This window comes from Petaurus breviceps, unplaced genomic scaffold (genome assembly GCF_028583685.1).
Source record: "Petaurus breviceps papuanus isolate PSGF00001 unplaced genomic scaffold, PetGlider_PUasm1.0 90977, whole genome shotgun sequence".
Taxonomy (NCBI): Eukaryota; Metazoa; Chordata; class Mammalia; order Diprotodontia; family Petauridae; genus Petaurus; species Petaurus breviceps.
Window position 1 is genome coordinate 47,252,807 of NW_027187391.1, and position 18,961 is coordinate 47,271,767.

Here is an 18,961-nt window from a genome sequence, read left to right on the forward strand (position 1 = left end):
TACTCTTTTTTTGGCGGGGGGGATCTTTTTTAGGAGGTGATCAGTGGATTCTTTCAACCTCTATTTTGCCCTCCAGTTCTAAAACATCAGGGCAGTTTTCTTTGAGAACTTCCTGGAGGATGATTTCTAGGTTCTTACTTTGGTCATGGCTTTCAGGTAGTCCAACAATTTTTAAGTTATCTCTCCTGGATCTATTTTCCAGGTCAGTGGTTTTTCCCATGAAATATTTCACATTGCCTTATATTCTTTCATTTGTTTGGATCTGTTTAACAGCATCTTGATTTCTCATAAAATCATTAGCTTCCATTTGCTCCAGTCTGATTCTGAAGCAATGAGGAGAATCAAGCTTTTTAAGGCTTTCTTCTCCTCATTGCCTTTTTGAGCCTCCTTTGCCATTTGAGTCAGTCTGTTTTTTAAGGTATTATTTTCCTCAGGCTGTTGACTCTCATTTCATAATTTTCTTGCATTGTTCTCATTTCTCTTCCCAATTTTTCCTCCACTTCTCTTATCTGCTTCTTAAGGTCCTCTATGGCCTGTAACCAGCTCGTATTTTCCTTTGAAGCTTTTGGTGCAGTAGTTCTGACTTCACTGTTTTCTTCCTGTTCCATGCCTTGCTCCTTCTTGTCCCCAAAATAGGAGTGTAATGTTGAAATCTTCTGTCTGCTTTGTTTCTTTTGCCTGCTCATTTTGCCACTCAATTACTTGACTTTTGGGCTTTTTGCCACAGTAGGACTCTGCTACCAGACAGGGGAGCTTTCGTCCCAAACACTGGGGTTTTCTCAGCTGCCTGAGGTATTAGATGAGTGCCCTCTCTGAGGTCTCACATGCTCTGGCAAGCTGGACACACACCCTAGGACCTCCACCCTAGACTGCAATCCAGATCCAAGCAGGTTAAAGCAAGAGTGATGACCCCTCAGACTGGTGCTTGGTCCCCCTACACTCTGTAGGCCAGGAGCTGAAGCTGCCACGTGGGGCTGGCTGGCTGTGCTGGCGGCTCAGCGGCTTCTTGGGGGAGGGGGAGTAAAAGCCATGCACTCCCACTTACTGGTCCCAAAGTCCAGACTGCACTGGCCTCTCACCTTGTCTTTCACATCTATGTGTTGATAAATCTGGAAACGGCCACCGCTGCTGCTGATCTGGAGTCCCTCCAGCTGTGGCTGGTCAGGCCCACCCTGGAGCTAAAGCCTTGGTGTGGGGCTGGGCTCGGCTCCCTGAGCGCTGCGCTGGCTGATTCCTGCCAGCCTGCCAGGCTGTCCTCAGTGGGAGGTTAGCTTCTCTGTGTCATTTTGTGGGTTCTGCAGCTCCAAAGTTTGTTTAGAGTCCCCTGTTAACATGGATTGGGGAAGGGGGAAGCCGGAGCCTCGGGAAGGTTATGCTTCTACTCCGCCATCTTGGCTCCGCCCCCCCCCCTTACTCTTGCTTGGTTGATCTACTAGGTTAAACATGTCCCCAATACATTATAACAGTGACCCATCATCAAAAGTTAGGTGAGAGGAGCACAATCTTTTATAGTTCCTATCAATATAGAAAAGCTTTGAGTGCAGGCCAAGGGAAAGAATTATGGATTTGAAGGTTGAGCAACTGACTTTCCCATGTACTTGCTGTGTGACCTTGGGCAAGTCACTATTCTTTTTTTGGTCTAAGTCCCTCTTCTATAAAATTAAGGGATTGAATTAGATGATCTCTAAAGTCTCTTCCAGTTCTAAATCCTTGATGTAAGCTGCTTCTACTCCCCTCCTCTTTTTCTTTTCCCCTCCACCATGACAGTCTTATTCCTTGTTTCTTTTCTTTCTTTTTTTTTGAAGGGGAAATTGGCAGGGCAATTGGGGTTAAGTGACCTCCCCAAGGTCACAGAGCTATTAAGTGTTAAGTGTCTTTGTCCGAATTTGAACTCAGGTTCTCCTGACTCTAGGGCTGGTGCTCTATTCACTGTGCCACTTAGCTGCCCCTGTTTCTTTTCTTTTAATATGTTCCTTGATCCCCTTCCTGATACATCCACTCTCCAAGACTGGAGTTTGTTTTGCTTATGACCAATCCCTCCCAGAATCTTGCCTCTCTCTTAGTCTCTCCTCCCCCTTCCCCCAGTTCTTTCCTGTTTCCTCGTGGAGATCACTGTATTTCTTTATTATGTGTGTTTATGTGTGTATACCATGTATGTTTGCGTTTTCCTCTATGTGTTATTGTGTGTGTATGTTTAACCTAGTGATCCTGCTGGACTGTGTATTCAGTTTCTAAGAACCAGTCTAAGAGTTCAGAGACTTATTTATCATCCAAGGGCTGGCTACCAGGTCATAGATTTTTTCAGCCACAATATTCATGAAGACCATCTGCTAAAGCACAATGAGCTTGTTCATCTGTCAGGGAAATGAATATCCACCTTGATGTCATCATAGACCCTTGTGTTATTGCAGTATACATACAGTATGTTATACCCCAGTACACCAATAGGATTATGCTTTTATAAATGCAAACATTCCTTCTGCCAATGAAAATCATAGCCATCCATGCCTTCCCATCAGTGTGACTCCTATATGTAACCTCCCCGGAATCATCCTTGAAGGGGAAGAGGGGAAGCAAGGGTCTGACCAATATGTTGAAGGTCTTGACATTATTTGTATATCAAAGTAGGACACACACCCTCTATCTAGTATCTCTCAGTCTTGCTATGATTGAACTCTCTCCCTTTCCAGTCAGATATCTTTATGATGCTATCTTCTATGCCATTTTCATCATTAATAAGCTACTACTGCTTATTACATACTCTATCATTTGTCCCTCCATTGTCCCTTGGATGGTCTACAATTCTGTTTCCTGAGAGACCTGTGGGATTCCATGATTTGTCAACACACAGCATCACTAGAAAATTATTGCTGTTAAAAATATTGTACATTTCAGGGCAAAAGTCCCCATTTAGGTAGCTTTTTGTTTTTTACTTTCTATTTCCTCTACTATAAGAATGGCCCTCAAACTTAATAGTATAGAGAAAATGAATTTATGACTCATGAATCATGTGTTAACTGCAACCTAATTCGTTTACTTTCAGTCTTGGTTATCCCATGAAGGAAATAACCCAGGGAAAGAGGGAAAATCAAGTCAAGAGTGGGAGAGAGAACAAAGTTATCTGGATAAATACTTTTTTTTTTGGGGGGGTGGGGTTCAGACCTGTGATTTCATTGACATAGGGGAATCCTTGGGTGACAAAATCTTTACCAAAACAAATCAGAAATTTCTCTGTAATATATGATCTACAGAGTAGGCTGGGGGTACTTGTCCAGGGTCATAGCCAATATGTTATAACAAGGAAAGATTTAAACCCTGTTCTTCCTTGCTCTGAGACTAGTCCTTAATCTAGTGCTCTATGGGGCCTCTCAAGTAATTGCCCAGTTCAGAACAAAGTATTATTGATGCCTTTAGTTTTCAATAATTATTTATGATTGTAGTGCTACCCTCCCCCTCCTTAGTAATCAGGGGGAGGGGGAGCCAGCATTGAGCCCCACCTTGTACCAAAGAACAGTTAAATGGAAACAATCCAAGTAATGACAGTTTAAACAGCACCCTGCCATCATAACTCCCACCTGTCTTTTGAGAATAAAGAGGTATGGTGGTTCACTTATCTGTTCATTGGAACGAAGATGGGTTATTGTTTCTTAAAGTTTGTCTTCCCATTAGTATGATTTTTTAAAAAAGTATATGCTACTGTAGTCATCATGTACATTTTTCTCCTGGTTCTGCCTAAATAGATCTTTCTAGCTAGTTTTTATAAATTTCTTTTGTCCACAAAGATGTCAAATGGCAGAAAAAATTGTTGAGTCAGCTTGGCATAGTGGGTAGATCACTGGACTTTGCGTCAGGGAAGAGCTGAGTTTAAATCCTGTCTCATCAGTGATGGAAACTTTACTAGTTGTGACCCTGGCTAAGTCATTTCATTTCTGTAAGTCTGATTGCCTCATCTGTAAAATGTATATAATGCTAGCACCAACCTCACAAGGTTATTATGAGGATCATATAAGTTAATGTTTGTTAAATGATTTGCATACTTCAAAATGCCATACAACTCTGAGCTATTCTTTTCACACATACATTTTATTTATTTCAATTAACAAAATCTATTTTCTATCTCTCCACCTCCCCCCCCCCACCATTGGGGAAGGGGTTAAGAAAAACAAGACCCTTTTAACAAATTGGTACAATAAAGTCAATCAAATTGTTTCATTGGTCATGTCCCAAAAGACACATCGCATTCTGCACTGAATCTATCACCTCTGTCAAGAGGTGAATAGCGTGGTTTGTTACCGGTCTTCTGGAATCACGATGATCGTTGTGTTGCTCAGATTTCTCAAATCGTTCAAAGTCAATAGTTTCTGAGCACTCTGGTCAATCAACTGACCACAGTTCCAGAGGCTCAGTGATGAACTATGCCACTTACCTCCCGACAGAGAAATGCTAGACTCAGGGTACAATATATGTTTTGGACATAGCCAATGTGGGAATTAGTTTTGCTTAACTATCCATATTTGTTACAAGGGTTTTGCTTTTGTTTCCTATTTTTTAATTTTCAATGGGAAGGGAAGTGATGAGGAGAAAAATAGATTTTTGTTAATTAACAAATTAAATTTTTATTAATTTAATTTAAATTTAAAAAGTAAAAAAGCTATGATTATAATGTTGCTATCATATGAATTGTTCCTGCTTCTGTGAATGTATTTTAAATTCTCACATGTGTTTTCAAAAGGGGTCTGCGACAAGGCACTCCTGTACATGCATTTGATTTCCCTTCCTCCTGCTGTGAGAGGCCTAGAGGAAGGCCAGATCATAACAGTCTGGAAACTCTGTTCCCACTGGGAGAAAAAGGGCCCCACTGAAAAACAAGCCAGCCTCACCTGGGGACTTGAAGAATGCCAATGTCATTTACAGAGTGACACAGTCATGCTATAATTGACCGGACACATTCCAGAGTTCATGGTTGTTGTGTAACAGCAATACATCCAGGGGTGGCTGAAGGCACGAGGCAAAACACACCCTAAGTGTGCGGTTGATGCCTAGGTAGCCACACCCCTAGGAATGTCTGATTGCTCAAGTGTTCCCGGCCCTCTCTCTCTGGCCTGACAATGCCGTGCAGGGGAACAGGCCCAACTGGAGGGTTAACTCTATTTTAGGGGATGACAAATTTATTGAGCTGATTGGGTGAGAGTGCTTGTTTTTCCTCCTCCCACTGCTCTGTTTTTAAGGATAAGCTGCCGGGAGTATTTGCTCCGGATTGATTTGAATGAGGAAGTGCTTACTAAGGACTAAATAAGACTTTGATTGGGGTCTGAGGAAAATCTGCTAACCCAATTGCCCATTTACTCATCATGTTCTTAAAGGCGAGGGAGTCAGAGAGGACATTCCATTGAGAGGGAGGAGGAGACAAGATGGCGGCTGTAAATTATATGTCCCATGGCCTAGGAGGCTTGTAAACAGCTCAGGAGTTGAGTGTTATTTTCATTCCTGACTGGTTTGGTGGTGCAAATTACAACTCCATAAACTACTGAAGCCCAGCTGAAATGTTGATGGCATAGATTGACCAAGGTGCTTCATGGCCAGCTGATGAATATTCAGAATTGGGTGAATTTGACCTGCAGCCTGGCCAGTGGTAGTCAAGAGTTTGGTTGTTACCTAAACTTTGAGCCACTAGAAGCCTGTATGGAAATTTAACTTTATAGCCCAAACAAAACAAAAGTCACTCACTGAGTGACATGAGGAAGTGACAATCCAATGGCTGACCTATTGTAAAACTGCCCAAACCAGACAAGCCGTGATCTTCTCACGGGGCTCCTTTTCCTTTCACTGTGTAGAGTATACATCCTACACAGCTTGGGTATATGCTAGGTGATTCCCAAACTAAAACAGGTCAGAGGGTCATGCTTCTTCAAATAAGAATAACTCCTCTGTAGAGTTTAAAGTTCACAAAGTACTTTTTTGTGAAACAGCTCTATGAGGTAAGCTGCTGAAAGAACCCTAGATGTGGAGGCAAGAGAAACCCAAGTTCACATCTGGCCTCTTAACCTCGTTAGGTGCATCACCACTGGTAAGTCACTTCACAAAGCCTCCATTTCCTCATCTTGAGGTAATAAATAGACTTAGGGACTTGAGATACAATCTAGTCCAACCAAACCCCTCATCTTACAGATGAAGAAACTGAGGCCCAGAGAGGTTAAGTTGAATTGTTCAAGGTCACATAGGAAGGTAAATAGCAGAGCTGGGGGTTCCAACTTGGGTTCTAACCGGTCCAAGTTCAGAACCCCTACTACTACAACACACAACCATATTATCTCTCTGTAAAATCTGAAGAATGATGCCTGGAATTCTTAATAATGTACATGAAGCATTTTGCACACCTTCACATATAGAGTACGATTATAATGTCAATTATAATCATTATATCCATTTTCCAGATGAGAAAACTGAAACTCAGAGAGGTGAGATGACTTGTCTATTATTGCACAGAGTCAATATTCAAACATCTACTGTGTTCCAGGTGCTGTGGATACAAATACAAAATGAGATTTTTTTTCCTTACCCTCAAGGAATTTATATAGTCTATTCAACCTAATTTTCTTGTCTTCAAGTCCAGAGTTCTTTCCACAACTTCTGAGACATAATTGAGCATGTTGATGTTACTGCCCTTTCTTTTGTCTAGGTCCCTACCTAGGCCTCATTCTTAGAGTGACCATGAATACAGGAAGCTACCATAAAAGCAAGCTTGGTTGATTTGGAGCCATGATGTTTAGCTTTTAAAGCCCTTCAAAGCCTGGTTCCAAACTTATTATATATTACCTCTCATCCCACATTCTACCATCCAGCCAAACTGGTCTTCTTGATATCCCTTACACATGGTATGCCATCTTCCACCTTAGCTCCTTTCCAGTGACTATCCCCCATGGCTGGAATGCCTTCCCTCCTCACCTCCACCTCTTAAAATTCTCCTTCAAAATTCTGCTCAAGGCCACGAAACCCTTCACCCAACTCCTATAGATTTCTAAATTTTCAGTGTGAATGGTTAAATCTCAGAAATTAGCAAACACAACAAATAAGGACTTGCTTTATTGTTTTATTCACTGTCTAGACTTAAGAAAGTGATGGAAAAAATGTCAATCATGGAGATTAAACTTAAAAGTGTGTCATATATACACTTTTTATAATTAACTTTTTTTGTATTATTCTTTTGGTAGACAGTCAGGTTTAAATGACTTGCCCAGGGTCACACAGGTAGTAAGTGTCTGAGGTCAGATTTGAACTCTGGTCCTCCTGACTCCAGAGTAGGTCCTCTATCCAATTCACCCTCTACCTGCCCTTATATGTGCATTTTTAAGAGAGCGGGTTGTTAAACATTTATCAACATGCCCCTGCCTCCCTGTTCCCCCACCCAATTCTACCTTGAACTTATTTTGTATATATTTGTTTTTGTACATGTCATTCCTATAGAATATAAGCTACTTGGGTGTAGGAACTGTTTCGTGTTTGTCTTTGTAACCACAGCACCTAATGTTGTGCCTAGCACATGGTAGTAAATGCTTGTGAGCTGATTGACTGATGGATGGTGTTCAAAGACTAGTGGAGGTGAAGCTCAGGCCAGAGCAGCAGTTTTTGTAAACGTGGGCCACAAGTGCCCATACCTTATAACCTTCCCTTTCTTCATCTCCCAACACCACCCCTGCCCACCCCAACTTCAGGGTGGAAGGGGACTTTCCCTCTGTAACCACTAGGGTCTATGGTGGTGAACAAATATGATGACAAGAGGAGCTATGTGGTTTTTTTCTCTATTAGAAGCACAGGGGAAAAAAACCTCTCAGACAGCCTGTAGAAGGGGAAAAAAAGGTCAATAGGGAAAGAGATCTGTACAGCCCCAGTACAGAGATAGATAGACTGGTCAGTTGGGTCTCTTCTTTCTAAGAGCTTGCATTGGTCTGTTCCCTCCAAGCCTACCGCACTCCTGAAATCTGGTTTAAGTCTCTGGAGAAACCCAAGCAGCCAATGGGCCTGAGTGGAGACCTGAGTCCAGGATAAATGTCCTTGAAGGGAGGTGGAGGGAGATGAGATGATGATTCTGTGTCTCTCCAAAGAGATAATCTCCCTTTCCCGGAAAGCTCCCTTTATAGCAGATCCTTTTCAAACTCTCATTTCTTTGCTTTAACCAAGAGCCTGAATTTTGAAAGCAGCATTTCCAGGCCAATATCCATTATTTCTAAGCTCTCCAACTTGGTTTTCGGAGGAGACCTGGTCTCTTAAGAGCATATAATTCTTCGGGCTACAGATGAACAATAATATATTATACTATTGTGTTAACGTTGGGATTAGGGGTTGAAACAGCTGTAACCTATCTATGATAGGCCTGAAATGGTGTGCTTTGGGGAATATAATTTGGGGTCTGGAACCCACATGTAGGTCGGAACCAGAGAGGACAAAAGCCACCAATTTGAGGCAACCAGACTATAAATCTTCTAGGGTTTCTGTGGGTTACAAAATCTTTATAACAGGTGGGAATATTGAAAGGCTTCAGATGATCTTTGGGGGTGGGGCGAAGGGTCTCATACCTTTTGAGACTGCATGGTTTATAAAGAGAAAAAGGTATAACAGCCTGTAGTTCTTCAAATTTATTCTCTGCCTATCACGTAATAATAGATAGAAAAGCATTTCTCCTAAACTTCAGGAGAGACTCATTCTATTGTCTGGGCTCCCACATTGTGACTCATGCATCTTTTACGTGTCTCCCCCTCCCCTCTTCTCCCATACACATTCCCTTTGCTGGAAATATACACACCATATGCTTGAAAGCTAGATGAACTCTAAAAGCAGTTTATCCAAAATGTAATCCAGGAGTAATCAGGGAGTTTTATAATTGCCCAGTACAATGGGTGGCATGGTAGATAGAGTGCTGGACCTGGAGTCAGGAAGACTTACCTTCCTGAGTTCTAATCTGACCTCAGACACTTACTCGCTGTGTGACCCTGGGCAAATCACTTAACTCTGTTTGCCTCAGTTTCCTCATCTGTAAAATGAGTTGGTGAAGGAAATGGCAAACCACTCCAGTGTCTTTGCCAAGAAAACCCCATACGGGGTCACACAGAGTCAAACACAACTGAACAACAAAAAAGTCTATCTGAGGATAGTAACATAGTCTATGCATAGAATAAGGAAACCTCTGCAAACGCTGCATGGTTTGGATGTTCTCTGTGTCTCAGTTTACCATTTTGGGTAGTTAGTAAACTGAGATGTATCCTTCCCCAAAAGTCAAATGATGACGTGAGGGCAACACCCCTGAGGACTGATGACCAGCACTCTGCCCTCATCATAAAGCATACCCTTGTACTATTTCAGAGCCTGCTGACTGGCCACCACAGTTGTGTTGCAAAATTTCCCAACAAAAGATACGTTTGAAATGAAGTCAGCTGCAGGTGACAGAGTGGCACGTGTGACTTTGAAGTTAGAAAGATTATAGAAAACAGCCTAATAGAGTAAGTCACCCCTAGTTCTCTAAGACTATGTGCTCACTCATTTCTCTCCTGAAATGTCTGCAGAACCAGTTAAAAAACAAAGACTTCTGACAAGGGAAAGGATGTTAATTTAATGCTCTATAAAAATTCTACAGTTTTGGCAAGTCTGCCTTAAATAAAAACAACATAAATGATTCCTTAGGGTCCTGCCCAAATTCAGCAATAGGGCTATTGTCTGACTTGCTACTCTGGAGATTCTAGACTCAGGAAGCTTGGATTCTGTTCCCAGTTCTAACATTGACCAGTTGGGTTACTTTGGGTATGCTATTTAACCTCTATATATCTTGATTTGCCCACTTCTAAAATGGGCAAATCATAAGTGGGAGAGAAAAATTCATCAGGATATCACAACCCTAGTATCAAATTGCTCACAAGTTCTGTCTGTCTCATGGTAAGACTAAAACAGAAGTGAAAAGACTGGAGTGGCAGAAAGAATAATTGGCTATCTAACTTTCCCCACCAGCAGACCCAACACTTACTTTGACCTCAACAGTACATACCAAGGTCTGTTTGGATCTTTGAGGAAAATTATCAGTCAGATTCCATCATAGAATGACCTGATCTTTCAAAACCAAGTAAAAGCTCATGGGCATTTTCACTAGTCCTTTCATTGTACAGGCACTCCTCAGTTATCTGTGGATTATCAACAAACTCTTAGATTATCCACTTTGGGAACTGTCTCTGTCAAATATTTTCTTTAGCCATCTGGCATGTTTCAGGGTCACCTGCCCCTCCTGAGGCAGTGTGTGCTCAAAAATGCCAAGCTCATTTTAATATTACTATAAATAAAGAGATAATTAGGAAAGTAAAACTGAACCCCCAAGGACCGCCAAAATAGTACTTATTATAATCTTATAACATTATATTAATAATACTATAATCTATATTATATGTAATATATTACAGATCATACTATATTATATTATATATAATAATAATATACTATGTTATGTAATATTATAATCTATTATAATCTTAACTCACGTTTGTATAATGCTTTCTGGTTTATAAACCCTTTGAGATACATGTACAAGCACTGTTATTCTAATAGAGTATAAGCTTCTTAAAGGCAGGGACCATTTCATTTTTGTCTTTGTGAAGCTAGCACCCGAAATAGTGCCTAGCACATAGTAGGTGCCCATTAAATGCTCGTTGACTTCTTGTTTCCCACAGGGAGAAAGACAGACTCAGAAATAGTAAGTGACTTGCTCTTGGTCTTATAGATAGTAAACATCAGTCAAATCTTAAATCCCAGGCTTTGGACTCTAAGGTCAATGCTTTCTTTATTATACTACACTTTCTTTCAATATAATCTATTCTAAAGTAAGTGCTAATTGATGTTAGATTATCCACAGTCTATCGTTCTTCTAAGGATCCAGAGAAGTGAGAAACAATGATATTGAGTAGCCTTGTCCTACAAGAGAGAGGCCATTGGATCTGAAGTCTGGAGAGGCATGGCCTTGAGAATATTCCAGTGTATGGATGTAATAGAAAGAGTTGTGCTGGATTTAGATCACTTATCCTATCATGACCTTGGGCACGTCACTTCTCATCTGTAAAATGGGGGCACTGAATTGGTGCCTTTCCCCATAAAATCACCATGCATTTATTTTATATACACTCTCATAAGTCCATGTCGTTTCTTTCAACAGAATGTAAGCTCTTTGAGGGCAGGCAATATTTTATTTTGTCTTTGTATCATGATGGTTGGTACATAGTAGGTGCTTAATACTTTTGATAATTGGATGACCTCTAAGGTTCTTTCTTGTTCTAAATTGATGCTCCTATGAATTCTACCTTCTAGAGAAGGTACCGTGTTTCCCCAATAATAAGACCTATCCCGAAAATAAGCCCTCCCCTTACTGTGTAAGATTCCTCTAAAATAAGCCCTCCCCTGAAAATAAGCCCTATTGAGATTGCTACTGTAGTGAAGGTGATCCCCTGCGCTACACGCTACATTACGGTACCCTCTGTATGCACCGTCCCCCCCCCCGGGTGAAACGCAAGCCGTGCTCCGAGCTGCATCCAGTCAGAGCTGCAGCAGTGAGCGTGTCATCCTGTTCTTCCCCAGTGATTTGCTTGCTGGTGCCATTGAGAGCAGTGCCGTGGAGGAGAGCTGAGGCAGGACAACATAAAAACCCGGTATGTAAGCGGGAGTGAGGGGGCATGATGGAGGATAAAAAGGGCATGATAGAGGAAAAAAGAAGAACTCAGGGGGCATGATGGAGTGAAAAGAAGGACTGATGGTCATAATTTTATTATTCTGTCTGTTTTGACCCCCAGACATGAGTACAAAAAGGAAGAGCTATACTGTTGAGTATAAGAAAGCAGTTGTAGAGGAGTCACATGTCATTGCTCTCAATGTTCATTAAAATAAGCCCTCTGGTGTTTTTCTGTCCAAAAAAATTAATAAGACAGTGTCTTATTATCGGGGAAACACGGTAGTAAGAACCCTTACCAATTGTTTGACCATGGACTTAATATCTTTAAACCTTATTTTCTTTTGTAAGACAAGAAGAATAATACCTGTAGTCTTTACCAGAGATGAAGGATATAGTATTTGAAAGCTAGGGAACCATGTGAGCAAAGGTTCACAGAAGGGTCTGGGTCATGGCAGATAGTCCAGTTTGATTGAAATATAGAACATGGAAAGAAGAGAAGTATGAGATCAGGGGGCACTAAATCATGAAGGGCCTTGGAATGTCAGGGTAAGGTGTACGGCTTTTATTCAGTAGGCAATCAGAGGTCATTAAAATGTTTTAAGCACTGAGTGTGAGGATCAGATAGGTCTATGCATAAGGAAAATTAACTAGGCAGCTATGAGCTATGAAAAGAATGGATTGGAATGGGGAAAGAGTAGAGGCTGGAAGACTAATTGAAAGGCCATTACATTTGTCTAGGTGGGTGGAGGCAAAGAGATATTCATATAGGATATGATGGATGAAAAATTTTGCAAAGGTATCATCAGCAAAAATTTGGTTCTGGATTAGACATGGAGAGAGACAGAGAGAGAGAGAGAGATAGACAGACAGAGAGACAGAGAGAGAGAGAGAGAGAGAGAGAGAGAGAGAGAGAGAGAGAGAGACAGAGAGAGAGAGAGAGAGAGACAGAGAGAGAGACTAAAGTATTGAATACAAGGTGATGCCAAGAACGAATATAATGAAAAGAGAAAGAAGAGTGGTTTGGGGGAGAAAAATAAGCTTGGTTTGGGACACATTGAATTTTTTTTTTTTTTTTGCTTTTTGGAGGGGGGAAGGCAGGGCAATTGAAGTGACTTGCCCGAGGTTATATGACTAGTAAGTGTTAAGCGTCTGAGGATGAATTTGAACTCAGGTCCTCCTGAGTCCAGGGCCGGAGCTCTATTCACTGTGCCACCTAGCTGCCCCGAGACACATTGAATTTGAGGTGCTGTTGGAATCTCCTAATCAAGTAGAAAATCCAGAATTGCATAGTTTATGAGAAACATCACCCATGATCTTGTGGGTGTCTATACAGCTCCATATAATCACTTCTCTTCCTGGGTGCTGGGGTGGGGGTGGGGGAGACACGCGGGAGGAGGAGAATCACAGTGGTAAGACCAGTCTACTTCCCTCAGTGTTCTCAGTACTTCCTCAAACATGCAAAGGAGTATAGGGAGTGCTACTGACAATTGTCATTTGACTAACTGGGTCTGGAGCAAATTTATACCTCAGTAGAGTTTCCTTTTTGACAATTCTGTGACCTACACAGGCAGGTACTATGAAAAAGCCAATGATAGTGGAAACCAGGGCCATTCTAAGCTTGATATGGAAGCCTTTGGGAGTAAAATTAAAAGCTAACATTTTTGCCTAGGCTTTAAGCATTTTGTGTGTTTTACCTTTTTTGATTCTCTCAGCCACTCAGTAAGGTAGTGACTATAATACCCCTTTTGTAGATAAGGAAACTGAGTGAGACCGCTCTTGGGTGGTCACACAACTAGTGAGTGTCTGATCAAGATTCAAACATGGATTTTCCTGACTCTAAGACTTGCATTCTGGGGCAATGGAAAGAGAGCCAGGCCTGGAGTCAGGAAGACCTGAGTTCAAATTAGGGGCCTCAGACACTTACCAACTGTGTTACCCTGGGCAAGTCATTTAACTCTGTTTGCCCTTAGTTTCCTTATTTGTAAAATAAGCTGGAAAAGAAAATGGCAAACCACTCCAGTATCTTTGTCAAGAAAACCCCAAATGGGGTCACAAAGAGTCAGACACAACTGAAAAAAACTGAACAACAGCAAATGCACCATCCATCCAATGCCAGATGGTTGACAGGAGGAAGAGAACAGGCCCAACCCACCTCCAAGCTTCCTCTCTCTCTCCATCCTCCTCTTCCTCCTCCTTCCATCCTCCTGCTCACCCTGCTCTCAGTGTGTCTATGTCCCTGTATTCTTTCTCCTCTGAAGGAATTTCACCTGAACTGTACTGTCAGCAGGAAGGGGAGATGACCAAGAATTGTGTTTGTTCAGGCTTCTGAGCAGTAACATGGGCCCACATGTCTCTCTGATCAAGAATAATCACAGTGAAACTCAGCACTAAAGTAGAAAACAGTGGCCGCCCACAGGAACTGCAGTGTGTGCACCCACCCGCCACAATGTAGGTTAGTAGCCGAGATGCCTCAATGCGGCAGCCCTGGGCTTCCATGAGCTCGTGACTCAGTCATGACTGGAAATGGGATCGCTTTTTCACTCACTGTTTTTAACGGTTTATTCATAAAGCAATTTTTCACTTTTCATTTATTTTCACATCTCCTCATGGCCTTCTTCTGCTCTGCCTCCATCTCACCCTCACTCAAACTCCTTTCTGTTATTTTCTCTATCCCCGCCTTTGTAAACTTCAACCTTAAGATGGTCAAGGCCTTCCTCCCTTGGCTAACCGAAAAGTTTCCTTGTAACATCTGAGTCTCGATTCTAGACTAATTCTCCTCCTTTCACTACCAGTGTATTTCGGTCCCCCAGCTCCTTTTCTTTTCTTCTTTAAGGGTGGGAGGAACAGCAATTGAATTCTCTTGAAATGTTTTTCACTCAAAAACTAACAGATCTTACCTTTGCTCAAATTTTTTTAAAAGTCTCCCTCTTCCCATGTAACAGAGAGACAGGGAAATATTGAGGCAGAACACTGAATACATTCTCATCCAAGGACACAAACATTAATAAAATCATCACTGGCTCAAAATTTAACAGATCATATATATACGTGTGTGTATGTATAGATGTGTATATGTATGTATGTATGCATGCATGCATGCCTGTGTATATATATACACATATCTATACACATTGTGTGTATATGTATACATACATATTGCATGCCTATGCATACACATATTGCATGCATGCGTACATGCACATATATGCACAATGCACAAGAGACACATATGTATACAAACACATACGCATGCACATATGTGTACGCATGCAACACAATAGGTATGTACATATATATGTATGCATATGTATATATGTGTATACATTTTATATCTGTCTATCCTCCATCTATCTAATCCTCTATTCATCAATCTATCATCCATCCATCTATCTACCTATCATCTATCTACCTACCTACTATCTATCTATCTATCTATCTATCTATCTATCTATCTATCTATCTATCTATCTATCTACCTATCATCTATCTATTATCTATCTACCTACCTATCATCTATCTATCTATCTACCTATCATCTATCTATCTATCTATCTATCATCTATCTAACTATCCATCTATATATATATATATATATATATATATATATATATACATCTCCCTCCTCCCACACAGGAGAAGTAGGGGACTACTGAGACAGAACACATTCTCAGCCAAGGGCAAAAAGATTGATTTTAATTAAGTAAAAACCTTGGCTGATGGTCTTTGTCATAAGAAAGGTTCACCATGGAGGGGGTTAGGAAATGACTGTGAAACAGATATTTTTTTAAATAAATAAAATTTAAAACCCCACCTCCACAATAACAAATTATTTTCCTTGTTTTCTTCCTCACAACAGGAAGCTGGACCCATTACTACTGGGGAAGCCACCTTATTTCTTTAGAGTGAGCACGTTAATTAAGGAGAGGGGTTTCTAGTTTTTGAAAATTTATAAGGGTATCTATGCTATAATTCTCTTTGCCCTGAAGAAGTTACAGTGGTCCTACATACTTATGGTTGGCCCTTTCTAGATATTGGTTCTAACTTCTGTTCATCATGTCTCTAAGGTAAGAAAAGCAAAAGTGCTCTAGCTGTAACACAGGCCTCCATAAAAGACAAAAAAAAGAAAATAAAAAAGAATCATAGAGAAATGGGGTGCTGGAGATGACAGAAACTTTTTTTTTGCTTTTTGGAGGGGGGAGGGCAGAGCAATTGGGGATAAGTGACTTACCCAAGGTCACACAGCTAGTAAGTGTTAAGAGTCTGAGGTTGGATTTGAACTCAGGTCCTCCTGACTCCAGGGCTGGTGCTCTATTCACTGTGCCACCTAGCTGCCCTAGAAACTCTTAAAGAACATGATCTCCTGCTCTTATTTTATAGATCTCTGAGGTACCCGAGGCCCAGAAAAATTAAAATGCCTTACCTATAGTCATAAAAATTCTTTGTGGCAGATCCAGGACTAGATTAGGGAATCCTGACCCTTTTTTCATTATCCCCTCCATGTGAGAGAAGGCTAGAAAATTTCTCAATAGACTCAAATCTCACTTGCATACATACATACATACATATATATATATATATATATATATATATTTTTTTTTTTTAAGTAGTGATCAAGTTGACCATGGAAACGTAGACTACAGTGATCATTCCAATGCAAGGTCTAATGAAGATCTTTTTTCTGTCTTCAGCCCCTTTGTCAGTCCAGTGAAGCCTAGGAACCCTTTCTCAGAATGTTTTCAAATGTGTAAAATAAAATACATAATATAACACATGTTTAGTGTACAATTGCCAAAATATTTTTTTGCTTTTTTTGGGGGGGGAGGGCAATTGGGGTTGTGACTTGCCCAAGGTCACACGGCTAGTTTTATTGTGCGTGTGTTACATGTCTGAGGCAGGATTTGAACTCAGATCCTCCTGACTCCAGGGCCAGTGTTCTATTCACTGTGCCACTTAGCTGCCCCTAAAATATTTTTTAAAAAGTTAAAAGACCCCAGACTAAGAATTCCTTCCTTAATGCATTTTAGCTGATAGGAATTTCATCAATCTCTTTTGTAGCCAAGGCAGCTTCTTTCCTCTTCCTGCTACTCGGCCTCCCAGGGGGATGGCTCCTAGTATCCCATAGGTAAGAGCCATCCCCTCTTGAACTACTGCCATTGTGACTTCTTAACATGATTGGCACTGTGTGGAGAAACCTCCTCTTTCAAGGTCTCCCAGGACCAGAAATTCAGACTATTTGTTTCAACAAATTAACAATAAATGTGACAGGGTGGGATCAAGGGATGCTCCCTAATGTGCTGGACTGAAACAATTGCCATGGAGCTAGGCATGAGTTCTCTTGCCTTGTGAGAAGAGGCATGCTCTGATTCAGCAGATGGCAGAAGCAGGTGGGGGTGCCCTGATCATGGTTATTGCATATATATTCAGTTGACTCTTACCTATGCATTAAATAATGTATTTAAAATATTTAAGATAAATATTGTGAGGCCCACAGGAAGGAAAATGGAATCGGCATCCTACACTAAAAATGTGACAACTCTCTGGCTCCTAGGTTGTTTGAAAGACTAATCACTAGAATGAGTCCCAAACTTGTGATCAAGAAGAGGCCTGAAGCTGGCTTGCCCTCTGCCAGCTCAATGGAAGCATCTCCTTTGTGGTCTCTCTTGCCATTTGTAATCTTATATGCTTGTCTTGGTTCTTTTCTTTCTAGAATCAACCATCCCAGAGACCTGATTTTTTCCCATGGAAACCATTGATAATGTGCCTCGAATTATTTTCATTACTTTTTGCTGGACTTTATTATGCCCTTTGAAAGATGGCATCAGAAGACAAAATAAACCTTTGGTGGTGGTGGCCTCAGCTATTTATACAAGCTATTAGGTATTAAATGGAGTTCATCTTAGGAAAGAGAACTAGGAATGTGCCCAGCTAGGGTCACCTCCCTACTGGAAGGTGTTTATTTCCTAGCCTGGGAGATTGAGGATAGGATTTCAGCAGTAAGACTTTACTTAGCTAAGAGAGAGAAAGACTTAGAAATTTAAAGAACATGATGCCATGTGCTCCATATTGAATATGACAAAGGGCTACTTTTTAATGACTTCAAGCCACCAAACCAAAAAACCCAACCAACAGCTGCTAACTTTAGCTCATTAAGACTGGAACTAAGCATGTTCATTGTTTTTTCCTGTGTTTTATTAAACATTGTCTAAGATTCACAAAGTATCCTCAGGATATAACTCTTTAGGTCAGGCCCAAGTTTTGTCAAGAAATGAGGTATGATTTATGGTGGCAACTGTTATCCAAAGGGTTTGGGGGAATTTGTTATTGTTGTTGATCTTTTTTGTTTTAAATGGGGGATTTCAAAAGTGATTGCTGCAATGGTTCTGCAGAATAGAGGCACAAAACATGCACCATTTGGCATATTTATGACAATAGAGCTCTGGTTTTCTTAATTCCACAGTTACATATTGGCAGGATTTCAAATTCTTAGGACAGATGTTGAAGTAAATTTAAAGAAGACAGTGAAACACTTTTAAAACACCAGATCGTGAAGGGTCACAATATGAAAAAGATCATTATTTCCTTTACTTGCAAATATCAAGTTAACTTGAAAGCCAGAAGAGTGAAATAGAAAGAGTCCTGTATTCAGAGTCAAAGAACCTGGGTTCAAATTTTCACTCTGCTATTTACTGTTAAGTGGCACAGTAGATAGAACACTGGGCCTGGAATCAGATTCCTCTTCCTGAGTTAAAATATGGCCTCAGACACTTACTAGCTGTGTGACCCTGGGCAAATCACTTACTCATGTTTGCCTCAGTTTCCTCATTGGTAAAATGAGCTGGAGAAGGAAATGGCAAACCACTTCAGTATCTTTGCCAAGAAAACCCCAAATGGGGTCACCAAGAGTTGGACATGACTGAACAACAACTGAATCCTTGGGGAAGTTAATTTCATTCTCTGGGTCTGTTTCCTCATTTGTAAAATGAGGGGGTTGGATTCTGGGACTTGGAAGGTCCCTCTCAGACCTAAATATAGAACCCTACTGACCCCAAGGTAGGAAAGGATAACACAAGGCTCCTTTTAGACACAGAAAGGAACAAAATAACAAGCAGGAAATTATATTTTCTTTAGAAGATAACAATAGATTAGATGGTTTCCAAAAAAATCCAAAATAATAAAAGGATTAAGTGGTCTTTTCCCCAAAAGGGGGCCCTTAAAGTCAGGTAGTCATCCAACAAGCATTTATTAAGTGCCTACTCTGTGTCAGGC